Source organism: Bos grunniens, chromosome 21 (assembly GCF_055505025.1).
Source record: "Bos grunniens cultivar Pamir isolate PY7600 chromosome 21, Bosgru_T2T1.0, whole genome shotgun sequence".
In the NCBI taxonomy this organism is placed as follows: Eukaryota; Metazoa; Chordata; class Mammalia; order Artiodactyla; family Bovidae; genus Bos; species Bos grunniens.
The window spans coordinates 59893487-59912331 of record NC_141185.1 but is presented as its reverse complement, the minus strand read 5'-3'; the positions used below and the strand labels follow the sequence as shown (position 1 = coordinate 59912331).

At 53.2% G+C, this 18845-nt stretch overlaps 1 long non-coding RNA gene across 8 annotated transcripts in view; it reads right to left on the bottom strand.

Moving 5' to 3' along the window:
• LOC147349794 (uncharacterized) overlaps nt 1-3331 on the bottom strand; it is a 37720-nt gene extending 34389 nt beyond the window's left edge. For 2 of the 8 annotated variants that reach the window (XR_015150573.1, XR_015150576.1), the window contains exon 1: nt 3122-3282. This is a non-coding gene — a long non-coding RNA (uncharacterized LOC147349794). Of the gene's footprint in view, nt 1-3121 lie in introns of all 8 variants that reach the window. The other 6 variants (XR_015150571.1, XR_015150574.1, XR_015150572.1 and 3 more) reach the window with 6 other exon arrangements.
• Between the last annotated feature and the right edge of the window lie 15514 nt (nt 3332-18845).

Genomic DNA, 18845 nt, shown 5'->3' with positions numbered 1-18845 from the left:
TATTAATAGGTTGGGGCGGGGGGGGGGGGGGGAGAAGGGAACACCACAGAGGGGAAAAGTTTTTTTAAAAAGAGAGAGAGAAAAGGAAAAGAAAGGAAAAAGAAAAACCTATCAAACTGGAAAACTGCCTAGTTTGGGGACAAACCAATAAGGAGTGCATTACATTTTCTTTCCTGTATTTTTTTTTTTTTCTTAAAATATATGTATGTGTGTAAATGAAGAAGAAGAAAAAGAAAAAGAGAAGGAAGGCTCCCGAGCCCGGGGAGGAGCTGCCTAACCCTCCGCAGTGTCCGGGCCGGAGTTGACCCCGCGCGCGCTCACCGGGCCAGCGGACCCTGCGCCGCCGCGCCGGCCCCGCCCGGGTCCCGCTGCGAATACGAACTTCGCAGCCCCCGGGACCACGGCGCTCTAAACGCGCCCCGGCGGGGCCCCGCCGCGCTCCCCGACCCCGCCAGCTTCGCGGTCGCTGCCGTGGGCCTCCGCTCACCCCGAGAACCCGCAGGCCGAGCGGGTCTGATCGCTCCCCGCCTTTTGGCGCCGAGGCGAAAGGGAGGCGGCGGGAGTGACGCTCGCAGGCCGCGGTCTCTGCGGGAGCGAGGCCGCGGCTCTCGGCGCGGACGGCCGGGCGCTCTGCCGCGCCCTGGAGCGCCACCTCGCTGCGGAAACGGGAATTTCTCGGCCGCCCCGCGCAGCCTCCCGCCTCACTGGACCGTCAAGAGTTTTCCTTGCATCATCTAAACTTGAAGACAAGCCGAAACGCACAGGCCTTCTTCCCACCGATCTGTGACCAATATACCCCGCAATGTCTGCACTGGGCGAAAGGGCAAATCATAGGAGAAAGAGGAGCAAATATACAGCTACAGCATCACCGAATCTAAGTGGTGATGCTGCTTTCATAGGAAACATAAATGAGCGGTGTCTTCTTGGAGGCCACGGATTTGGGCCGTCCTGTGTTCCAGGGCCACTCAGCTGTGGCGGCTGCGAATATCTCCCAGGAGGCGGGTGCTTATGAAGTCAGACCTTCCCAATTACGATTTCCACCCATATCCACTCATTCTCATCAGATGAACATAAAGAGGGGCTGTGCCATGCCTGTCGCCAGCCTACTGGGACCTTGTCCCCTCCCTCCCCCCAACCTTCAGTTCTGCCGACAAAATAACCACAAAATGCCGCCCCTAACTTGTACACCTGTAGGCCAGTGAAAACAGGAAAGGCAAGAAGTACAAATCACACAGCAATTCTCTTCAAGGTGCAAGTTTGACCTTATTTTATCCGGTTGGTAACTTAACTGTTTTGTCCTACTCTTAAGCTCACACGACTAAAAATACACAGAAAATTTAACTCACTTATATGTGTATTTGTTCAATTTGTTGTTTCAAAGCGCACTGCCCCAGACACAGGGTGGTTAGTAAAATATTTCACAAAACAAGATTTTTTCCTGTTAAAAGTAGAGTATCTACTTTAGGGGTGATTAGTAAGATATTTCACAAAACAAGATTTTTTTTCCTGTTAAAAGAGAGTATCTACTTTAGGGTCCTGTGAAGATTTGTGTGGTTTCTTTGTTTTGAGGCAGGTACAGAACCTTTCTCTAATTTAGTTCTGACTGCAAGTTTGTTTTTGTTTAAAGGAACTCGGTGGCTCCCACATAGAACAATGGTTGGACTGGGGACTACAGGGTTGGGGGAGACTGTGCTCGTGGTGGTGGGTGAGCCCTGGCATTTCCCTGCCTGAGCAAAAGCAACATGGAGAGCCTTTCCCGGAAACTCTGCCCTCTCTGAGTTGGCAGGGTGAGTTCTCTAAGGGCTGGCAGGCAAGGAAGGAATGCTCCTTCTCCCTGTAACCAGCACTCCTCAGTGAAGATTAGGGGGCTCTCTGAGGGCCCTTGCTCGAAAATTATAGGGCTGCATCAGGAAAATAGCCACGTTGGCTTGCTGGGTGGTTGTTCCTTCTCCATCAAACCAGGAAAGATTCCTGAGAGACCCGATGGGAAAGAGGCCCCAATTTCCTAGCAGGACTTGAATGAGAATTCCTCACCCCAGCCAGCTGAGAAAGGGTGGCGCAGCCCCTGGGAGTTCTGGAGCTTCCTCACCAGAAGGGATGCTATGTTGGGGTAGAAGGGAGTAGCTGAGAGACCCTGGGAACTAGGAGATAATTCCTATCAGGGTTCAGGGGTCCACCGAGGGACAAGGATGAAAACAGAGGAGAAGAAAGCAGAGAAAATGATAGGCTTGAATCTATGTACCTCTAATTCTGAGAAGTCTCTAAATTGGAAAGCTTTTTCTTCTTTCTCCTTCCCTCCTTATCTTCCCTCTCTTCATTTCTCTCTCCTCCCCCTCAGCTTCTCACATTCAGATTTTCTGTCCCCCCCCCCCCACGTCGAATAATGCCTGGAGATGAAAAATGATTTTTATTGCTATTACACTTCCTACCGCAAGATGCAGTGCAAGGCGGCAGAGTTTGTATTACAACTATGTCACGGTGTTTCACTGATGCAAAACATGTAGCCAGAGGGTGTTGCTAATGACTCCTGGATTAGAGAGAGATTGAGACTGGAGAAGGAGAAAGAGAGAAAAAGAGAGGAAGGCAGGAGAGAGAGGAATTTCATTAGAGGAAAGGGGAGGGAGTGTCACCATATAATCAGGTCTAATAATCTCATCAGGATATTTTCGGATTTCGAGATTTTAAGAGTGTGAACTAGAGAGAGCAATATCCTTTTAAACACCATAAAGGTGGTTGTTGTTGTTGTTGTTGTTGCATGTTAAATAACTATTAATTATGTTTACAGTCAGTTAAGTGAAGAACTCTCCTCTGGAAAGAATCAAACTTCGGAAAACCTTTAATATCAGATTAAAGGCTTTTCCAGGAGCCGCCCCGCTTGGAGGGAGGTGGGGACCCGGTAATCAACCCGCAGTGTGTGGACCGCTACGGGGCCTGCGGAGGCTCACCGCCCTCGCCCGCGGTCGTGCACACACTTGCACACTTGCCCGGGACGGCCCGTCAGGGCCCGGGGCTCAGCCTCTGCTCGGTCTTGGCCAAACAGTCTCTCCGGGCTCGGAACTCCCCGGCGCCCTCCCCCAAGACCGGCTCTACTTAGGGAAGCGGGAGCTTTCGAGGTTCCTACCGTGGCCCGGGCCGGTCCCACCGCCCTGCGGTCCGCTTCTGCCCCCCGGGGCACAGCGAGGAGGGCATCCCCTCGGGGCCGCGGCCCTTTGAACTCGTGAGCCCAGGACTCCCGGCCGGCGGCGCGGAGCTCGCTCGGGGCCCGGCTGCGGAGCGGAGTGTGGGTGGCGGGCGGGGTGGAAGGGGAGTGGGGGAGGCGGAGGGGCGGGGGGCGGGGGCGGGAGCCGGGCGCTAAGCCTGGAAGCTTGGCTGTTTACCCAAACGATTTTCCTTTCAGGCCCGAGACACCAATGAGACAAGATCAAGCTCCCCTCTTCGGGGGGTGTGTGTGTGTGTGTGTGTCTGTGTGTGTGTGTGTGTGTGTCTGTGTGTGTGTGTGTGTGTGTGTGTGTGTGTGTGTGTGTCGCCTCCTCCAAGCGCGGCTTTGTGAATGGGGGCTCCGGGGACGCCGACGAGGAGGGACCAGAGGCCGACCCGGGCGCCAGCGCCTCCTCCCGGGGGCTGGGAGAAGCCGGGAGGAGGGCGAGGGGTCTGAGCGCATCGCAGGCGCCCCTGACGCTCAGTGTGGTCCCGATGGAGGGAAGAGAGCGACAGGGACACAGGCCGCGGAGAACCAAGGGCCGCATTCGCGAAGGCCGAGCCGGGAGGCGCCTGGTCGTGTGTGTGTGTGTGTGTGTGTGTGTGTGTGTGTGTGTGTGTGTGTGTGTGTGTGTTTGCCTGGTCGTGTGTGTGTGTGTGTGTGTGTGTGTGTTGGGGGGAGCGGTGAATAATGTGAATCACATCCTACTTCCAGTCCCTAATTTCCGATCCCTCCAAAGCCCCAATCTAACTCCTTAGGCCACTGATTTCTTCCCGACTCCCTTGCTTGAGATCTATTAGCTGTAAATTAGGCCAAGGTTTTGGCGTTTACGGTACAACGCAGGCCATGTAATCCGCGCCGCTAGGCTTGAGTCTGGGTCCATCCTTGCTCCGAAAAAAAAAAAAAAAGATTAGAAAGCAGGAGGGGAGGAATGGTCTGTACTGACAAGGCATTTGTCATTTTTAAAGGGCTCCACATCCAAGGATATCCATCAGCCTAGGGGGAGTGGGGAAGAGGCAAGGGACGCGGATGGGGCAAAGTCCCGGGCTCCGCGCAGCAGGTGAGCGCCCTCCTGGGCGTGGCTCCCGCTGCAGTTCCAAGGGGACATCCGCCGCCGAAACGTCGTTTGCAAAATAATAACAAGAATATTAGAGGTATTATTGATAATAAGAATCAGGAAGGCGGGGTGATATTTAATTGAGGTCTTAAGATGAAATCCAGCCTGAAGGTGTCTTATGTATATTTAGTGGCAGGTCTCCGACAGCTCAGCCCAGGCCGATGAAAGGCTTACCCAAGAATGTGTTTCTGGAAGAAAAGGGTGTCCTTCCGCTGCTTCTGACTCAGCTATTATTGCTCCTCCTGTCTCGGCCTGCCCCTGCTCCCCCCCAAACCCCACACTGAAGGTCGTCATTTTTTCTTGTTTGCTTTAAAAATCGCACCCGCCCCCCCCCCCCCCCACCTTTCCCAGCAAGTTTTTATTTAATAGAAGTTCCCATCTCCTGGCGCTGACCCGGGCAGAGCTCAGAAGAAACCGGGTAACACTTGGTTCGGGCCTCAGTGTCTTGGGTTCACGGTGGTTCAGACCTGGACAAACACACTCGGAGAGGGAGGAAGGGCGGAGGTCCCCGGGTGTTCTTCCCGTGTGTTAGGGGTGGAGGGCTGTGGCTCTGGGCTCAGAGGGGCCGGAAGCAGCTGTTGGGGATCTAGGTACGAGTTGGGGGCTGGGGGACCGCGGCTGTGCTGTGGTTGATTCAGAATAAACGTGTATGAGAGAGGTGATGCTCACGGAGGAACCGGAAGTGCCTGATAATGCTAAGAGCCACAGCTAACATTTACTGAGTGCTTACTATGTACCAGACACTGTGTCCTTCCCCTGGGACACCCCGCAGTGGTCAGGGGTAGGCCGCAGACCAGGGGGGCCCGGAGGGAGGGAGCAGGTAGGTAGCCAGAGAGGTGGGAGCCCGTGGCGGCGGATAAGAGGTTCCTGCCTCGCAAGGCGTCTTCTGCCCGAGAGGAGGGGTCGCGCGGGGCAGCGAGGCCCGGGGCCCAGCCGGCCTCCCGCCCTGCTTGTGGTCCTCCACATCCGACCGGCCCCGCGCGGCCACGCACTGTGCGGGGCCCCCAACCTCCGGCCGGAGAGAAGGAGGGCTAGGAGTTCCACTGATGTGCCCACTTCTTCCTGCTGGAATTCAGGAGGAAAGGCGACTGGGTCGTGAGGAGGGCGAAGACCTCGCGAGGCCCGGGGCGAGCGCGGGTCGCGCCGAGACTAGGCCCGCAACCAGGCCCGAGGCCTCCTCCCGCCGCCCAGGCCCCGGGCGCGGCGGCGCTCCGAGCGAGGTGCGCCTCCCTCGCGGGGCCGCGGGCGCTGCACCGGCTCCGAGGCCTCCGCCTTCCTCGCGGCCCCAGGCGCGCCCAGGGGTCGGAGCGGGGAGCAGGCCCGGCCGCTCTCCACGCCCCACCCCGCCGGGGCGCCCCGGCCTCCGCTCCCAGGCGGCTCCGGGAAAGAGGGCTCTGGCTTCCCCCTGCACGGCCTCCCCTTCTCACCCCACCAAACCAGGGGCTGAGACTCGCCGGTGACCCCGTGCCGTGCCCCGCAAGGGTGGTAGAAAACAGACGCTGCACTCTGCAGACAAAAGGCTTCCGCGTGCAGGCTCGGCTGGAGCACGTTTCGCACCCGCCTCCACCTAGGCGGAGCAGGTGGTCGGGGTGGTCGGGGTAGAGAGCCCCGACTGATCCCAGAAACGGAACACCTCCGAGGCCCAGGGCATCGGCACGACCCGGGTACCTGCTCCCAAAATACCCAGTCTGCCCCCGCCCGCCCCGATTGCCCCCACCCAGCGACCCTCCTATAAAAGGGCGCCCTGTTCTCTCTTTTTTTTCTCTTTTGGCTTCTGGACTCATTGCGAATCACCTGGCAGCAGGGAAACACCGGCTCCTGATATCGACCAGCAGAGGTTACTTCTTTCTCTAAAAAACGACTCTAGCTTCTTCTACTAGACCCGAGGGAAAATTCACATTAAGAAACAAAACAAAACAAACTTTAAACCCTCTCTGGGTGCGAGACGTGGTGGGGCGCGCTGAGCTTCCGATCTCTCCACGCTGACTCACCGCCGCACCTGGAAAGCTAGTCCTGAGAAGAAGAAATAGTCTTATCCTGCAGTCTATCATTTTGGTATTACAAGTAACAACCGTGGAGCGAGAAATACCCCCGGCCTAAGAATATTGATAGATGATAGTAGCGATATTCACAATCGATCCTTTAATAGGCAGACGTCATAAATCATGTTCAATTCCCTGACAGCACAGTACTTCACTTAATAATATAATTAAGATGAAAACTCTGGAGGTATTGGAGGCAGCGGGTATTGATAGCTTCAGAAATTGCATTCTGAATATGATGATGGAAGGGAAAAGGACTTTTGGAAAATACAAACCCCTTCCCAAAGGATGGGGTTTTCAGGGTGCTCTCTTCTGGGCAGCCCTTTTGACCTTTTCGACCCCCAACGCTCAGCATACACCTTTTCCCCCCAGCAGCAATCCCCATCTCTGATTGGGTAGACAGGGTAGACCAGGTCTTTCTGAGAAAGGATGTAGAGGAAAATAAGGAGAAATTGGGCTTGGCTTGGGTGAATGTCCTGTGTTTAGGAATCCTATAGAAACCCATTCCTTCAGCCTGAATCTGGAGGGGGGAAATGTTTAGGAGAACTAGGAAATGAAGCTGTTTGGTTGTCTCAATAAAATTAATTTCCTCAACAATGTTTTCAAAAGTACACATAAATCACTGGACATACGCAGGTTTAACTGCCTATGAGCATTTCCATCATTGCTCTCCAGTCAGAATCATGGACCTCAGGACGGAAACCAAAACTTCACTTAAAAAGTAAAAGCAGAGGGGCGAGGTCCTGTGAGTGTGATGATTTGCTCCCTGCTTCATGAGTAGAGCTGATTTTAAGTGCGGCTAAAATTATTCCAAAGGACAGAATATTAATCAAATCAATCAGAGCTGACAAATGAGAAATATTTGAAAGTCAGGGGTAATTTACAACTTTGTTATTAGTTAAGAATCGCCTGCCTTGTAACAGTAATTAATAACACTTAGGAATGATTTGGAAATCCCCCTCCCATGCTCTTTATTTTCCTCTGTCTCTTAAGGAAGGAAAGAGAAAAAGGAAGCAAATGAGTGATCACTAGAAACAGGAAAAACACTGAGTCGTTTGTGGGGAGAACAAAACTGGATAATATAAAAGAAAAGGAAAAAAAAGATTAGCCCCATGGGAGGCCATCAGGAAATAAAGAAAATACAGGAGGAGGGATAGTAAATCAGAAAATGAATTCTGTAACCATACCCCATGAGCAGGCTGGCTAAAGGTTGAATTTCAAATGGCCCAGAAACCCCATCAAAATGAACAGTGCTGCTAAAAAATCTTGAAAGTAGCTCAGCTCTGAATCAAGGCAGAGCTCAGGGCATTGTCTGTTTTGTTGTTGTTAACAATGTATTTCTTTATAGCCCAGGAGCAGACGTGTGCAGGCTCTTTCCCAAATTCTATCCCTGGAGACCGGACTGGCTTTCATGTTTCTGATGTTAACTCTCCTCTTGGTCACTGGCAATCCCCTCCCCCCATCTTAGGTTGATTATTAGATTGTCTCAACCCCACCTAAACAACACACCAAAATAATGACTTGTTGAAAAACTATAAATCATTTCAGTGTCTGAGCTTGGAAAACCACTTCAGTCAACAGGCTTGCTGCGAGAAGGTAAAGAAATCCCCAACCTTCTGCTGAGGAAAAGCTGCTACTTCCCTGAAGTTTTATTTGTTAGATGGGGGAATTTTTCAGGCTGGTTTAAAAAAAAAAAAAAGGAGAGGGGGGAGGAAAAAAAATTTTTTTGGTAAACTTTATCTGGTCTTTATTATAAGCCCCAGTGTTGTCTCATTGAGCTCAGGCTGGGTCTACACAAGGTAGCTAGAGATTGAGATTTATTGGTCTCTAAATGAAAAGATTCATTTGATATAAGAGGTTAACTCAAAGTTCCTATACTCTGACTAGCTTCAGCAAATGTCTCTGTCGAGTCAGCACAAAAGCAGTTCAAAGAAATCTGAAAAACACACACAGATACAGACACACAAACACACTTGCCCACTTAAGCCGCAAATGCAATTCTCTTTTCTTTGTTGTTTCTTCTGTCATTACAAACCTTCAGCTTCTTTCTAGGTGGCTGGGATGGTTGGCTCCCCCCACGCACATGCAGCTGAACTTTGCCATTTTGTATCTTTTCCTTTTACTAGCCCTGAATGAAAGGATAAGGGGAGGGGGAGAAAGTAAAAGAGGAGAAGTGAACTAATTCAAATAAAGCAGAATCCGTTTGTAAATGAGGTGCATAGAGGAAAGGGGGGGGCAAAGAGAGGGGCGGGTGGAAGCTAGGGGCTCTAGGATGAAAATAGGCAAACTGCCTGAAAATGCATGAGATGGGTTTTCAGAGATTAAAGTCCAGGAACCCAATAGGAACCTGGCAGAACGTGAGGTTGTGAAGAGAGGTCCAGGAGAGAGAGCGAAGGTGCCAGAGGCTTTTAGAAGGGAACCGGGAGGTGACACACGGAGGGCCCGAGCTCCTGGGCTAGAAGCAAACTATGGACATGCTAATGAGGGAAAATTAACCTTTGGGTTGGGTCTGTGACATGGGCCCTCTGCTGAATGCCTGACCCAGGGGCTGCAAGGCGCTTCACTCTGCACCAGCGCAATGAGATAATCGCCCTGAAACCCACCAGCCTTGGTGCACACAGGCGCGGAAACACTGTTGTGGAGAGGGCAGAGTAGCTAGCAGCTCCTCCAAAGAAAAGGAAAACAGAGGAGAAGCCACCAGAACCACGGCCAGGCATGAAGGGCAGACCTGCAGACCGTAGGTGCATCTGCTAAGTCCCAAGCCCCTCCAGGCTGGCACATAAAAGAAAGGAGCAGGGCCTGCAAAGTAAGAAGTGTCTTCCTCTCTCTTGCTCCCTTCTGTCTCCAAAAACCCCAGATAACTGGGCCTCGGTGAAGCAACACAAGGGATAAATGGATTTTTATCTCCAGGAACGTGGCCGGTGGGCCAGAGGATTATTGCTGAGACCAAGGAAATATATTGGGGAGGGAGGGGGCAGGGATGGAGAACAGAAAGAAGTTGCAGAGGACAGACTAAAACAGACCAACAGAAAAGAAATTCAAAGGGAAATTTTTAAAGTAGAGTGGCTGTGGTTACACGTCACAAACACTGAGACAGTAAAACACACACACACAGGGATTTTATTAAACAAGCCAACAACCAAACGCACATCAAAAACACATTGGCTCCTGCTGTCACAGGGAGAGGGGATTTGAAATGATTGCGGGGTTCTGGTAGGGACCCTTATGGCCTTTATTGCAGTCTCTCTCTCTCTCTCTCAGGGTGTTCCAGAAACCCTGAAAGCCTCGATGGAGAAGCGGCCTCCCAGAGGCTACGCAGGGAGGACTCCCCGTTGGAGGCGGAGGGGTCATGTTTCCAAGTAGAGACGTCAACAAACCGCAATCTTAGTGACACTGACAGCACAAAATTATGTTTAATGTTGTGAGGGGGAAAGGGGAAATATAAAATTAGCACAGAGAAAATGCTTCCCAGACCTTCCTCACAATTAGGGCCACGGCATGGGGGTGGGCACAAGGCAGGGTGGAAGCGGAGGCCCAGGCGCAGCCAGGCCACATTGCTGAGCCCAGGCAAAGGTCCCTCTCCACCCCGGGAGGAAGAGGAAGGCTTCTGGAGGGAGGCTAATGACATCCCGTCCCATCCCTTCCCTGGGTTCAGAGCCTTTCTTTTGGAGAAGCGGGGAGGTTCTGGATGCCCCATCCCGGTGGAAATGGCTGTTCACGGACTGACCTGCACAATCCCAAGAGCCACAGGGGTTTCAAATCAGTCATGAAGCTGGCCAAGAGCTGCCCAGCCTAGAAAGCAGAAGAGGAAGTGGGCGGCGGTGGGCTGGGCTGGGTGGACAGACACAAAACCTCAGACACCCCCCTCCTTTCCAGAACCTGGGGTGTCTGCAAAGAGAAGATGCTAAGGGGAAGTAAGAACTATCTAATAAATTAGCAAGCTCCCCTCTGGAACTTGCCAGCAGCCCTGCCTCGGCTGCCTGGTACAGGTGAACTGGACCTCCCACTTTCTCATGATGCTCCAGGTCTCCATAGGCACCCCCACCCCCTGCCAGGACCAAGGACAGGCAGACTGCCACCAGGCAGTCAAGGGGATTGGCCCAGAGAGAGCCAGGGAGGTGGAAAAGGTGTCATTTTCAAGAAGGAAGCAGTTTCTGTTCAATGCAGATTGTTTCCTAAACTGCTTATTGAAAGAAACAGAAGTGTGAGTGAGAGAGAGGGAGTAAGAGAGAGATAGAGAAAGGAGGAGTCCCCTATTCTCATCATGTTGTGGTTATAAAGAATAGAATTTTGTCTTCGTCTGGAAACCACTGTATTACTGTGGTTATTAAACAAGCCGGCTTCCCTTCTTAGTGTCAAGGCAAGGAGAGAGGGATAAAGAGAAAGGGTGAGCAGACAATTCATTTTCAAATAATACAAATTAAAAGTAAATGTGTTTTTAAAAAATTAAACCTGACTGATAAAGGCAGATGTGAGATGGCAGTAAGAGAGAAACGGGAGGAAAAAACACAGAAAAGAGTCTGAATTTTTAAAAAAGATCAATCTGTGCAGAGTAATCAGGAAAAACAGCCTGGGATGGAAAAAAGTAACTGCCATTTCCTATGTGGTAGCTCCATGACCTTAGGAAAAATGGAGAAGCAGCTCTACCTTGGGGTGGTAGTTTTACACTTTGATTTTAGCAACAAGTATCAAAATATCTGAACTAATTGATTGTCGAGTTCCTTGGCCCTTCTCCAAACAGCAATATAGATTTAATTGTATGTTGTTTAAAACTCCATTTCTCGAACAGTGTGAAACATGTAATAAAAGTCATAAACCGTATCGGAGATTCCCCTCCACCTCCAGTAGCATAAATACCCGACTGACACTTGGAAATCTTAGCTAATACTTTTAATAGGCTAAAAAAAAAAAAAAAAAAAAAGGCATCTGAGAGGGGTAGCCACATAATAAAATCTAAACTGTTAATCCATTTTAACTCATTCAAAAAGAACCTGTGGTTTTTGCAGAGGAGGGGTCGGGGTGAGGAGACCCCACGTCAGAGATCTGATTTGTTCGAACTCGGTTCAGCTAAACCACACTCCCCTGAAGCAAAGCAAGTAGTGAGTGGCTTTCCAGAAGACTACAGAAGGATCTCTACCGGGGAAAACGGAGCTGAAAGTTGCCAGCGAACTGCCTGGCCCGAGCTCCCCTCTCGCTCACCGAGGCGGGGAAGCCGGTCGGCGGCCGTGGCTCTCCGCAGGCCTGGGCCCGGCTTCCCCGAGGCAGAGAGGGGGGCCGGTGGCGGGCAGGAACGCTCCAAAGTGGCGTGGCCAAGTCCCCCCGCGGCCCCTCCCCGGCGGCCTCCCCGCATTGTCCGCGGTCATCCCCGACCGCCCCACCCCCACCCCCAGCGGCTGCTCGGGTCCACAGGCAGCACCGGCGCCCCCCTTCCCGGCCCGGGGCATCTCGGAGGAGGAAAGGGAGAAGGGGAGAGCCCCGGCCACGCCTGCGATGTGCTCCAGGATCCGCCGCAGTCCCGGGTTCGCGGGCGCCATGAAGCCAGCGGCGGCGCGCGGGGCGGGCCGGGCCCTGGCGTGGCCACGCGGGCCGGCTGCTGGCGGAAATCTGCAAAAATCCACGTGAGCCGCCCCCTCCTCCAGCCGCCCGCGGCCCCTGACACGGCGGCATTGAAGCCGGCCCGGAGGTCCCCGAGGTCTCCGAGTGTGACAGTACTCAGCATAACGGGTAGATGGCACAATTTTCTAACATTTAGAGAGAGGAACCCACGCTGGGAGCAATAAGTCCATTTAAAAGCCCTTTATTTAAAAGGAACAAAGATAACTGACAAGCGAAGTACAGAGACATCTCAATGAAATTTCCAAAGAAGAAAGAGAAATCAGAGGCCAGAGCAAATGCGAACCGGGCTTGATGGAACAGGCCAGCACTTTTCCTCCCCTCTCCAGAAGAAAGATAAAAAGACAAAAAGAAAGAGGTGGTGGTCAGTGGGGGTTTGTGCACGTTAATGATCACAGTCCAAACCAAATTCTATAAAACCCACAGCCACAGAAACTTTAAAATGGCCGGGTGGGCTCTGCTAGGGCAGGTGGGAGAGAAGCTAGATCTGTTCAGGGGAAGACACTCTGAAGTTTTGCCCTCTGCCTTAGGGGCTCCATCCTAACCTCGGAAAATAGCCGCCTCTGCTTTGGCTTGGCTGGTCTGGGGAGCCTGGGGACGGCAGGCCCACCGGGCACCCACTCTGGGCACACCGGGGCCCTCTGAGGACCTGGCAGCCCAGGCCTCTGTCCTGGAGCCGCCTCTCCTAGAATGGTGCCCAGGGCCCAGCGAGGATCCGAGGACCTAAGATGTGCTTGACAGCTGGGTACTCGAGAACCTAATCGCAGGAACAATTGCTCTCTCTTCAAAACTGAGGAGCGAAAGGCCGCTCATTGATGTCACCTGGCAAAACCAAGACAGCCCACACTTCATCGTGTGCTCTAACACTGCCATCATCCACTCCCCATGCCCAAACCTGCAAGCCGGGTCCCCCACTCGTCCAAAAGGTGAGACAGAGACCCGAAGGCCCAGAGGAGAGGCAAAAGGCCAGGAGAGGGGCGGTGCCCCTCTGGTCCTCCGGTGGCGCTGGCCCCGGGCGACCCTAACCGCCCCCCTGCCCTCCCCGCCCCAAGCAGGCTGCGGAAGAGGTGAGGTGGCTAATGCCCGCAGGGGGTCAAATAATTGTATTTGGGTGGGTGCTCGCAGACGTATTTGCTGAGTAAACCTCCCTTGCTGAGTTGAAGGCGAATCCCCGTTGATAAATCCATCATTACCGTTCAGATTCAGGGAGGCAGCCGCGCCACTAAATTCATCTTACATTTGTAGCGCTTTAATAGACATTTATTAAATGCTTTTAGAGAGAGGCATGGGGCGCGTGATTACATCCTAGTTATAGACAGAACATAAAGACCCACGTTAACACCCATTTGCAGGAAGGAAGGAAGAGGTGGGGAGGGGGGAGAAAAAGCAGAGGGATGGGGCGAGGGGAGATGGGGCGGGCGGGGACACAGTGCCTGGGCGTTATTAGCCGGGGCTGCCTGGCGGGGAGCGAGGCAGGAGCCGCGGGAAGCCTCCGGCTGCGGAGCGGAGAAGCCCCCGTTCGCCTCGCAGTTCCCTGGGCTCCCGTTCGTCCCGCACCCCGACCCCGCTCCGCCTGGGGGGCTTGTGTTCTCAGTCTCAGCGCAAGGGATGCTCGCGCTGCCTCCGCTGACCCTCTGCGGTCCCCAGCCCCCAACTCCTCCTTGACTGTATCCTAGGCCTCTCCAACTGACACTCCTTGGAGCAAGCCAGGGAGAGGCGGCAGGGAAGCCCCGGCACTTGAGGATTCCGAGAGCGCCTTTAAAGCGTCCCCTCCGCCCCACCCACCCCCCAACCAGTTAGCCAGAGAGCTGAACCAGGCCTCCCTCGACACAAAGCAGACCGGCGCCTTGGCCACGGGGCGGGAGAGCCCCGCTCGCTCCGAGGTGTCCCTGGCCCGACCTGCTCGGCCTGTGGAGCCCTCCTCCGTCCGGCGCCAGGAGGGAGCCATGCCACCTTTGCACCTCTGACCATCATCCCGCCTGGGGACCTGCCCCAGGCTAGCCTCACGGCCCTCGACCTGGCCCTCGACCTCGATCTCAGGGAGCTGGGCCTGCGGGAATGCCTGGGCCTCCAAAGGGCCTAACCCTTCCTGAGCGCCCCAGGGCCTCACCTAAAGGCCCAGTCCCCGGCTCCCTCAGTTCTGCGCGCCTCCTCGCTCCCCGGGGACGCGGCCACCAGCCCCGGCTGAGGGCAGCCTCGGTCAGGGCTTATGGCCCTCCCGGCTCTTGGTGAGGAACACTTCCGCTACCTCAAAGTTACCATAAGAAAATAAATACAAGTGACACTGTGCTGGGCCAAAGCTCATTAGTTCGTTGTCCAGGCCTAATAAAGAAACAGAAGCGCAAATTACAGAGTTCAGCTTCCACACACGCTCTGTCACCCGATATCAGCGGACGGCGAGCCTGATTCCAATTGCTCCGAACTTGCTGCGCAGTTCGTCCCCCACCCCCTCCTCGCAAGCAGGAGGTAGGGTGGAAAAATATAGTTCCAGAGGGGGTAATGATCAAGCTTTTCCTCTCGGAAGCCTGCGCCACCTCATTTCCCATCAGTAATCCCAATAAAATTAACGTCGTGGCTGCAATTGAAAAGAGGAGGGCCCGCGACACTCCTGAAATAACACACTCTCCCCCAGCAAAAGGTAAAAAGCAAAACGGCCCTTTGTTCAGCTAATTAACGAAGGCCCAACTCCGAAAGCAGATGTGTTTGCTTAGCTAATCACAAGCATGTTTCTTTCAAGGAACGTCATTTCGAGGGGGCCGCTCAGGGGAATGGGAAAGGGGGACACAGCAACCCCCCCACCCACGTCCTCTCTGCCTCAGGGGTCTCTCACCCCCAGACTGAGATCCAGAGGCTAAACCAGGCAGCCCATCTCTCACACCTCTCTCCCTCTTGGTCCAAGCCCAGAGGCCCACTAGGCACCTCGGGGCTTGCCTGAATGCCAGGCCTGCAAGACGCAAAGGGGGAAAAAATGAAAAAGTTTTAATGACACAGATGCCATATTAAATGAGGCAGTTTTACAGTTCACTTTGAATAAGACGCTAACTTATTACAAGTCTGTTATCAGAAGGACGATAAGATTTATAACTCCAAGAGTCAGCTTTTCCCCTTAATGACAATGGATGTTAAAGAGAGGAAATCTGTTCTCTATTAGAGGAGATGAGAGTCCCTTCCCTGTTTTCGGGCATTTACAGATGCGTCCAGGAGGGCAGATACCAAAGTCCCTTTGTGTCTCCTTGTGAAAAATTCGGCCTTTCCCCTTTGGCTATGAAACCGGGTCTCCTGGTTGGGTTAGCACCTCGCTCAGCCTTTCAGCTTGAGCTTGGCAGAAGGAAAAAGAGCGAGCGAGAAGGGCAGGGAGATAGATAGAAGTGGGGATGGAAATGGAGCGGGTGGGGGGCGGTCTCAGGCCTTCACGCAGGAAAACTATTTCCCCCTCTTTCTTTGCCATACAAAAGATAGCTTTCTCCTAAACCAACACAGTAAGCAAACTTTAAAAAACTGGGGTCCTATTACAAACCAACGCCCAGCACTAACTGCTTTAAAATTACTGCATAATTAGATTTAGTTGAATTTCACCATTAATTAGGCAGCCGCACTGCAGGGAGCCTTTGAAATCTGAGAAAATGGGAAAAAATCATCTGAAGCACGTTTTTTAAACCTAACTTCAATAAATCTTGACGAGGCCCGGAATTCAAGAGTAACCTCACTCCCCTCCCAGGAGGCTGAGGGTAAGGGTCTCCAGGCCTGGGCCGGAGCTGCAGTGGGACGTTCAGGGCGATTTCCCCCGTCGGCGGAGAGCTCAGCCCGGGCCCAAGCCAGTCTCTTAAGAGGCCCTCAGGAGACCCTCTATGGGCGGCCGGATCTGTCCCACGGCCGACCTCCCCTGCTCTCAAACCTGTTCGATAAAAGAGATCCTCCCCCGCTACTGCAGAAGCGCTCCTGTCAGGGGCGCCGTCCACGCCGGCTCGTGCGCTTCTAGGGCCTGAGACCCCCGCCCCCGCAGCCCGCCCTCGACCCCTGAGCGCCCCCAGGCAGCCCTCCACCCGGAAAGCCCCCTTTCCTCCAAGTTTGCCACGGAAGCAGCAAGTTAGCTGTGCCCACGTCCTGCGGGGGGGATGGCCGGCCGGTCCCCACACTCCACCATCCCGCCCCCACCCCACCCCAACAACTCGGAGGGGCTCGCGGGACGACCCCCCAGCTGCAGCCCCTTCATTAACGAGCGCGACGACTGACCGAGGTTTGTTCCTATGGCCTCGCCCCCTCCCCCTCCACCACTCATTGAAGACCAGCGGTCGTGGAGGCCGACTTTCTCTCACTCGGTTCTTGCTGAGGGGGCAGACCTGGAATAACCTCTCCTGGTCATGAGGGGCGGGGGACGGACGGAGAAGGGGGCCACCGCGTCACCAGCGTGTCCCCTCGCAGTTCCGTCGCTCTAACTACAGGCACCACCGAGGCCCGCACTTACTCGCCGGGGAGAGTTTGAAAAGAGGGTTCTCTGCCTGCAGAAGCAGCGGCCTTTAGCCCCCACCCACCCCCGCCCCCGCTTTTTTTTTTCCCCCTTTCGGATACCCAATGTGTTTCCCATTAGCCGGCCCCGCCGCGCCTGGCAGCCCGGCGCTCGCGGCGCGCTGGGAGACGCCATGTTGGCTCCGCTCACAGGACCCAGTCAGGAGCGGGGCTTCGCGGCCGAGTTTCGCACGCGCGCGCGCCCCCCGCGCGCCGCCCGCCGCCTCACGCGCGTCCCGGGAGGGCGGCCCGGCGCGCCCGGCACCCCGGGCCTTCCGGGGAGCGCTGACGGGGCCCCGCCGCGCGTCGGCGGGGGGCGGGGGCCGGGGGCACCTCTACTGCGGCTGCTCCCGGCCCCCGGCCCGGCGGCCGGCCGGATGCTCGCCCCGGCATCCCGTCTCCGCGGGGCCGGCCCCGGGCGCAGCCTGCGAACTTTGAGCCCCGGCCCCTGGCGAGAACTCGCTGCTGAAGGGCCGAGGCCGGGCGACCGCGAGCCGAGCGCACGGGCTAGGATTCCGCAACCCACCCCCCTCCACCACCGTCACCACTCCCCTCCCCAGCTCGGTCTGCCCCCGGGTTTGTTTGAAAGTGGCGAGAAGCAGCGGTCGCCCCTTTCTCTCTCTCTCTCTCCTCGGACCATTGTTGCATTTCGCGTCTAACTGGGTTCTCTCACACACCCCCCACCCCCGAGCACCAACAGGAGGAGGGGCAGCGGGGTTGGGAAAAGAAATAAAGCGAGCTCAGATCAGATGGGGGGGGGGGGTGGTAAGGGGAAAAAAAGGCAAGGAAAAAGAGACACTTAAAGGGAAAGAGTCGCCATGTTTAGCAGCTTTTTAAAAAAGATCTCGTCAATTTCACACAGAACGCACTCGCTGGGTCCCAGCCCTCGTCTTTTGTCCAATTCAGTCGCAGCAAAGATCTTTTGTTCTAACTCAGCGTGAAAAGAAAAACTTTCTTTAAATGCTATAAACTTAAACCAAACTCAAGACTCTAAACAGATCCTCCTCCGGCCACTCTAAACATATACAAGGGGTTTTGTTTTAACCGTTTGAAAAATTTTGGGTCCTGTTTTTCTGCCTCGCAGATCCCAAGCTACATTGCTGAAACTTAGAGAGTGAGAGAGAGAGATTTCCAACGTCTAGAACACATGCTTAAAGCAGAATAAAACAGGGACTGTCTTTTGCTTTGAAAATCATAAATTATAATTTAATGCCAATAATAATTTACAACAAATGGCTGTTTACAATAAACTAACAAAACAAACAAGGCAAAGGGCCTGTGTTTTACTTATTAGAGAAAACTTCACACACTCACATGGATAGCACTTGCAAGAGGAGAAAATAAACAACAACCTACGAACCTCAATCTAGAGGTCAGCAATGTTCTGTCATAAGAACATACTTAGATTTATGTATGTATATATCTACAGAAAGAAGCTGAGGGTCAGATGGAGAACTCCGCTCAGATGCACAAATCAGACAGATTTTTCTGGTCTACATGTATTGACTGGAACTGAGTATCAAAGTTTAATACACTTTACAAAATGATCCCTTTTCTTTCACATCCCCTTACCCACCACCCCCTTTTAAAATCAAACCACAACACAGTGATGTATGATGGTGGTGTGGGTACTGCAAAGCCTCAGTAAGAACAAAAATTGCAAGCTCCCACACACTGAGCTTCCTTCAAACCAGGACAAGAGAGAGGGAAAAGGAACAAACAAACAAACAAACCTCCAAAACAAAATAGTTAATACTTCCAAATCCACACACCCTATAAAGTTTCCTTCTTTCTTTCTCTTCTTTTTCTTAATTTGGCTTTTAAGGACAAAGGATCCCAAGAGTAGTACAGATTGTATCTACACAATCTGAAATGTCAGAATGTCGCTGTGTTTTTATGTGCAGAACTCCAATGGAAAAGATTCCCTTGACCTGTGGTCATGCTCTCACAGAAGGAACGTACGGGGGGAGGGGAAGGCAGGCCAACTGCAAGTTATCATATATACATTAAAAATAAACCCTTCAGCCACTCTAAGCTACATCACTGATTTTGAAATCCTCTCAACAACCACCCTAGATGAGAACCACAGAATATTTTTAAAAATCACGCCTACTTAAGGAAAAACTCATTGCAAACAACTGCCTTCTATTGACAAGGCTGGATTAGCTTGCTTGAACCGCCCTCTGCGTAACTGTCAGAAATGTACAAAACAGTATTTTTTCCTGATCATAAAATAGATACTGATCTCCAGATTTCTAATACTTTTCACAATACCTTCCCTAAGCAGGCACTTAAGTGTGACAAATATAAGGGCCTTTTTTTTTTTTTCCTGGAAAATCCATTTTTAATTAAAAGAAGGATTAGGTGA